General features: G+C 36.0%; 1 non-coding gene across 1 annotated transcript; it reads right to left on the reverse strand.

Moving 5' to 3' along the window:
* Positions 1-4,825: 4,825 nt before the first annotated feature.
* LOC148555505 (small nucleolar RNA R71) lies at positions 4,826-4,933 on the reverse strand. The gene has a single exon (XR_015886456.1). It is a non-coding gene; the product is annotated as a small nucleolar RNA R71 (small nucleolar RNA).
* Between the last annotated feature and the right edge of the window lie 425 nt (positions 4,934-5,358).

Raw genomic sequence — 5,358 nt, forward strand, 5'->3', positions numbered from 1 at the left:
TAAGCAACTTGAAGCACTCCTCTCTAAGTATGGAGTCAAGCACAAGGTGGCAACTCCATACCACCCACAGACCAACGGACAAGCTGAGATTTCAAATAGAGAGCTTAAAAGAATTCTTGAAAAAACTGTTGGAAGCTCAAGAAAAGATTGGTCTAAGAAACTGGATGATACATTGTGGGCCTACAAGACAGCCTTCAAAACACCTATTGGGATGTCTCCAAATCAATTGGTGTTTGGTAAGGCTTGTCACTTACCAGTTGAGCTTGAACACAGAGCATTCCGGGCTCTGAAAATGTTGAACTTTGATGAGCAAGCTGCTGGAGAAAGGAGGCTTATGCAACTGAATGAGCTGGAGGAGTTTAGGAATAAAGCATATAAGAGTGCAAAGATCTACAAAGAGAATGCAAAATGGTGGCATGATCTGAAGATAGCAAGGAGGGAGTTCACTAAAGGGCAAAAGGTGCCACTGTAAAATTCAAGACTCAAGTTCTTTCCTGGGAAGCTTAAGTCTCGATGGTCATGACCCTTCACCATCCTCAAGGTGTTCCCCTATGGCCATGTAGAACTCATGGAGGAAAAAACACAAAGGACTTTCACTGTGAATGGCCATAGACTCAAGCATTACCTAGGGGACTCACTGGATGAGAAGAACCTCAGCTAACAAAGAAAGAACATCAAGCTAATGATGATGAAGAAGCGTGATGAGCGGATAATTTATACGCTTTTTGGCATTATTTTTAGTATGTTTTTAGTAGAATCTAGTTACTTTTAGGGATGTTTTCATTAGTTTTTATGTAAAATTCATATTTCTGGACTTTACTATGAGTTTGTGTGTTTTTCTGTGATTTCAGGTATTTTCTGGCTGAAATTGAGGGACTTGAGCAAAAATCAGATTCAGAGGTTGAAGAAGGACTGCTGATGCTGTTGGATTCTGACCTCCCTGCACTCAAAGTAGATTTTGCAGAGCTACAGAACTCAAAATGGCGCGCTTCTAATTGCGTTGGAAATTAGACATCCAGGGCTTTCCAGCAATATATAATAGTTCATACTTTAGCCGAGTTTAGATGACGTAAAAGGGCGTTGAACGCCAGTTCTACGCTGCTGTCTGGAGTTAAACGCCAGAAACACGTCACAAGCCAGAGTTGAACGCCAAAAATACGTTACAAACTGGCGTTCAACTCCAAGATTGACCTCTACACGCGTAACATTCAAGCTCAGCCCAAGCACACACCAAGTGGGCCCCGGAAGTGGATTTATGCATCAATTACTTACTTCTGTAAACCCTAGTAACTAGTTTATTATAAATAGGACTTTTTACTACTGTATTGATCATCATCTTTGATAAGTTTTATGCTATCTTAGAATTTCATGGGGGCTGGCCATTCGGCCATGCCTGAACCATTATCACTTATGTATTTTCATACGGTAGAGTTTCTGCACTCCATAGATTAAGGTGTGGAGCTCTGCTGTTCCTTAAAGATTAATGCAAAGTACTACTGTTTTTCTATTCACTTCAACTTATTCCGCTTCTAAGATATTCATTCGCACTTCAACCTGAATGTGATGAACGTGACAATCATCATCATTCCCTATGAATGCATGCCTGACAACCACTTCCGTTCTACCTTAGATTGAATGAGTATCTCTTGGATCTCTTAATCAGAATCTTCGTGGTATAAGCTAGATTGATGGCGGCATTCATGAGAGTCCGGAAAGTCTAAACCTTGTCTGTGGTATTCCGAGTAGGACTCTGGGATTGAATGACTGTGACGAACTTCAAACTTGCGAGTGCTGAGCGTAGTGACAGACGCAAAAGGAGGGTGAATCCTATTCCAGTATGATCAAGAACCTCAGATGATTAGCCGTGCTGTGACAGAGCATTTGGACCATTTTCACAAGAGGATGGGATGCAGCCATTGACAAGGGTGATGCCTCCAGACGATTAGCCATGCAGTGACAGGGCATCGGACCATTTTCCAGAGAGGATAAAAAGTAGCCATTAACAACGGTGATGTCCTTACATAAAGCCAGCCATGGAAAGGAGTAAGATTGATTGGATGAAGACAGCAGGAAAGCAGAGGTTCAGAGGAACGAATGTATCTCTATACGCTTATCTGAAATTCTAACCAATGATATACATATGTATTTCTATCCTTATTTTCTATTTATTATTAATATTCGAAAACTCCATAACTATTTTATATCCGCCTGACTAAGATTTACAAGGTGACCATAGCTTGCTTCATACCAACAATCTCCGTGGGATCGACCCTTACTCACGTAAGGTTTATTACTTGGACGACCCAGTGCACTTGCTGGTTAGTTGTATCGAAGTTGTGAATGAAAAACGATTTATTAAGACGTGCGTGCAGAGTTTCTGGCGCCGTTGCCTGAGATCACAATTTCGTGCACCAAGTTTTTGGCGCCGTTGCCGGGGATTGTTCGAGTTTGGACAACTGACGGTTCATCTTGTTGCTCAGATTAGGTAATTTTCTTTTTGTTTTATTTTCAAAAATTTTTCAAAAACCTTTTAAAAATTTCTCATCTGTTTTCAAAAAAATATAATAAATAAATCTTTTCAAAAATATATTTTTCTTCAGAATTTTTAAGAATGAATTCTAGAGTTTCATGAAGCATGTTGAAGCCTGGCTGGCTGTAAAGCCATGTCTAATTCTTTTGGATTGGGGCTTCCAACCATCAGCATAGAGGCAAGTTAATTGGAATGTCAGCCGTGGCATGTCTGAGTTACATACTAAAGCTTGGCTGGCTATTAAGCCATGCCTAACCCTCGGATTGGAGCTTTAGACTAAGAATACAAGATTCCTGAAATTCATATTAAAAAAATTTTGAAATCCTTATTTTCTTTTTCCTATATTTTTTTTCGAAAAAAATATACAAAAATCCAAAAAAATTAGAAAATCATAAAAATAAAAAAAATTTTGTGTTTCTTGTTTGAGTCTTGAGTCAAGTTGAAAGTTTGGTGTCAATTGCATATTCATCTTGCATTTTTCGAAAAATTCATGCATTCATAGTGTTCTTCATGATCTTCAAGTTGTTCTTGGTAAGTCCTCTTGTTTGATCTTGATGTTTTCATGTTTTGTGTCTTTTCTTGTTTTTCATATGCATTCTTGCATTCATAATGTCTATATGAAAAATTTTTAAGTTTGGTGTCTTGCATGTTTTCTTTGCATTAAAAATTTTTCAAAAATAAGTTCTTGGTGTTCATCTTGATCTTCAAAGTGTTCTTGGTGTTCATCTTGACATTCATAACGTTCTTGCATGCATTCATTGTTTTGATCTAAAAATTTTCATGCATTGCATCATTTTCATGTTTTTCTCTCTCATCAAAAAAATTCAAAAAATCAAAAAAATATCTTCCCCTTTTTCTCTCTTAAAATTTCAAAAATTAGATTTGACTTTTTCAAAAATTTTTAAAATCTAGTTGTTTTTATGAGTCAAATCAAATTTTTAATTTAAAAATCTTATCTTTTTCAAAATCTTTTTCAAAAATCAAATCTTTTTTATTTTTCTTATTTATTTTCGAAAATTTTAAAATTTTTTTTCAAAAATCTTTTTCTTGTCTTTATCTCCTAATTTTCGAAAATAACATCATCAATGAATGTTTTGATTCAAAAATTTCAAGTTGGTTACTTGCTTGTTAAGAAAGATTCAAACTTTGAGTTCTAGAATCATATCTTGTGATTTCTTGTGAATCAAGTCATTAATTGTGATTTTAAAAATCAAATCTTTTTCAAAACTAATTTCAATCATATCTTTTCAAAAATACCTCTTTATCTTATCTTTTTCAAAATTTGATTTTAAAATATCCTTTCTAACTTCTTATCTTCTTATCTTTTCAAAATTGATTTTCAAATTTGTTTCAAGTGACTAACTTAACTTTTTGTTTGTTTCTTATCTTTTTCAAAACTACCTAACTAACTCTCTCTCTCTAATTTTCGAAAATATCTTCCCTCTTTTTCAAAATTTCTTTTTAATTAACTAATTATTTTAATTTTTGATTTTAATTCTCGAAAATTACTAACCTTTTTCAAAAACTATTTTCGAAAATCACTAACTCTTTTTCAAAAATTATTTTTGAAAATTCTCTCTCTCTCTTATCTCCTTCTATTTATTTATTCATCTACTAACACTTCATCTCACCCAAATTCGAACCCCCTCTTCCATCTGTGTTCGAATTTTTTCTTCTCCTTCTCTTCTACTCACACAGGGACCTCTATACTGTGGTAAAAAGGACCCCTATTATTATTATTTTTCTGTCCCTCTTTTTCATATGAGCAGGAGCAAGGACAAGAACATTCTTGTTGAAGCAGATCCAGAACTTGAAAGGACTCTGAAGAGGAAACTAAGAGAAGCTAAATTACAACAATCCAGCAAGCACCTTTCAGAAATTTTCGAACAAGAAGAAGAGATGGCAGCCGAAAATAATAATAATGCAAGGAGGATGCTTGGTGACTTTACTGCACCTAATTCCAATTTACATGGAAGAAGCATCTCCATTCCTGCCATTGGAGCAAACAATTTTGAGCTTAAACCTCAATTAGTTTCTCTAATGCAGCAGAACTGCAAGTTTTATGGACTTCCATTTGAAGATCCTTTTCAGTTCTTAACTGAATTCTTGCAGATATGTGATACTGTTAAGACTAATGGAGTAGATCCTGAAGTCTACAGACTCATGCTTTTCCCTTTTGCTGTAAGAGACAGAGCTAAAGTATGGTTGAACTCTCAACCTAAGGATAGCCTGAACTCTTAGGATAAGCTGGTCAAGGCTTTCTTAGCTAAGTTCTTTCCTCCTCAAAAGCTGAGTAAGCTTAGAGTGGATATTCAGACCTTCAGACAGAAAGAAGGTGAATCCCTCTATGAAGCTTGGGAGAGATACAAAGAACTGACCAAAAAGTGTCCTTCTGACATGCTTTCTGAATGGACCATCCTGGACATATTCTATGATGGTCTGTCTGAATTAGCTAAAATGTCATTGGATACCTCTGCAGGTGGATCCATTCACTTAAAGAAAACACCTGCTGAAGCTCAAGAACTCATTGACATGGTTGCTAATAACCAGTTCATGTACACTTTTGAGAGGAATCCTGTGAGTAATGGGACGCCTATGAAGAAGAGAGTTCTTGAAACTGATACTCTGAATGCCATATTGGCTCAGAATAAAATATTGACTCAGCAAGTCAATATGATTTCTCAGAGTCTGAATGGAATGCAAGCTGCATCCAATAGTACTCAAGAGGCATCTTTTGAAGAAGAAGCTTATGATCCTGAAAACTCTGCAATAGCAGAGGTGAATTATATGGGTGAACCTTATGGAAATACCTATAACCCCTCATGGAG

This window comes from Arachis ipaensis, chromosome B6, assembly GCF_059453495.1.
Source record: "Arachis ipaensis isolate K30076 ecotype BB chromosome B6, ASM5945349v1, whole genome shotgun sequence".
In the NCBI taxonomy this organism is placed as follows: Eukaryota; Viridiplantae; Streptophyta; class Magnoliopsida; order Fabales; family Fabaceae; genus Arachis; species Arachis ipaensis.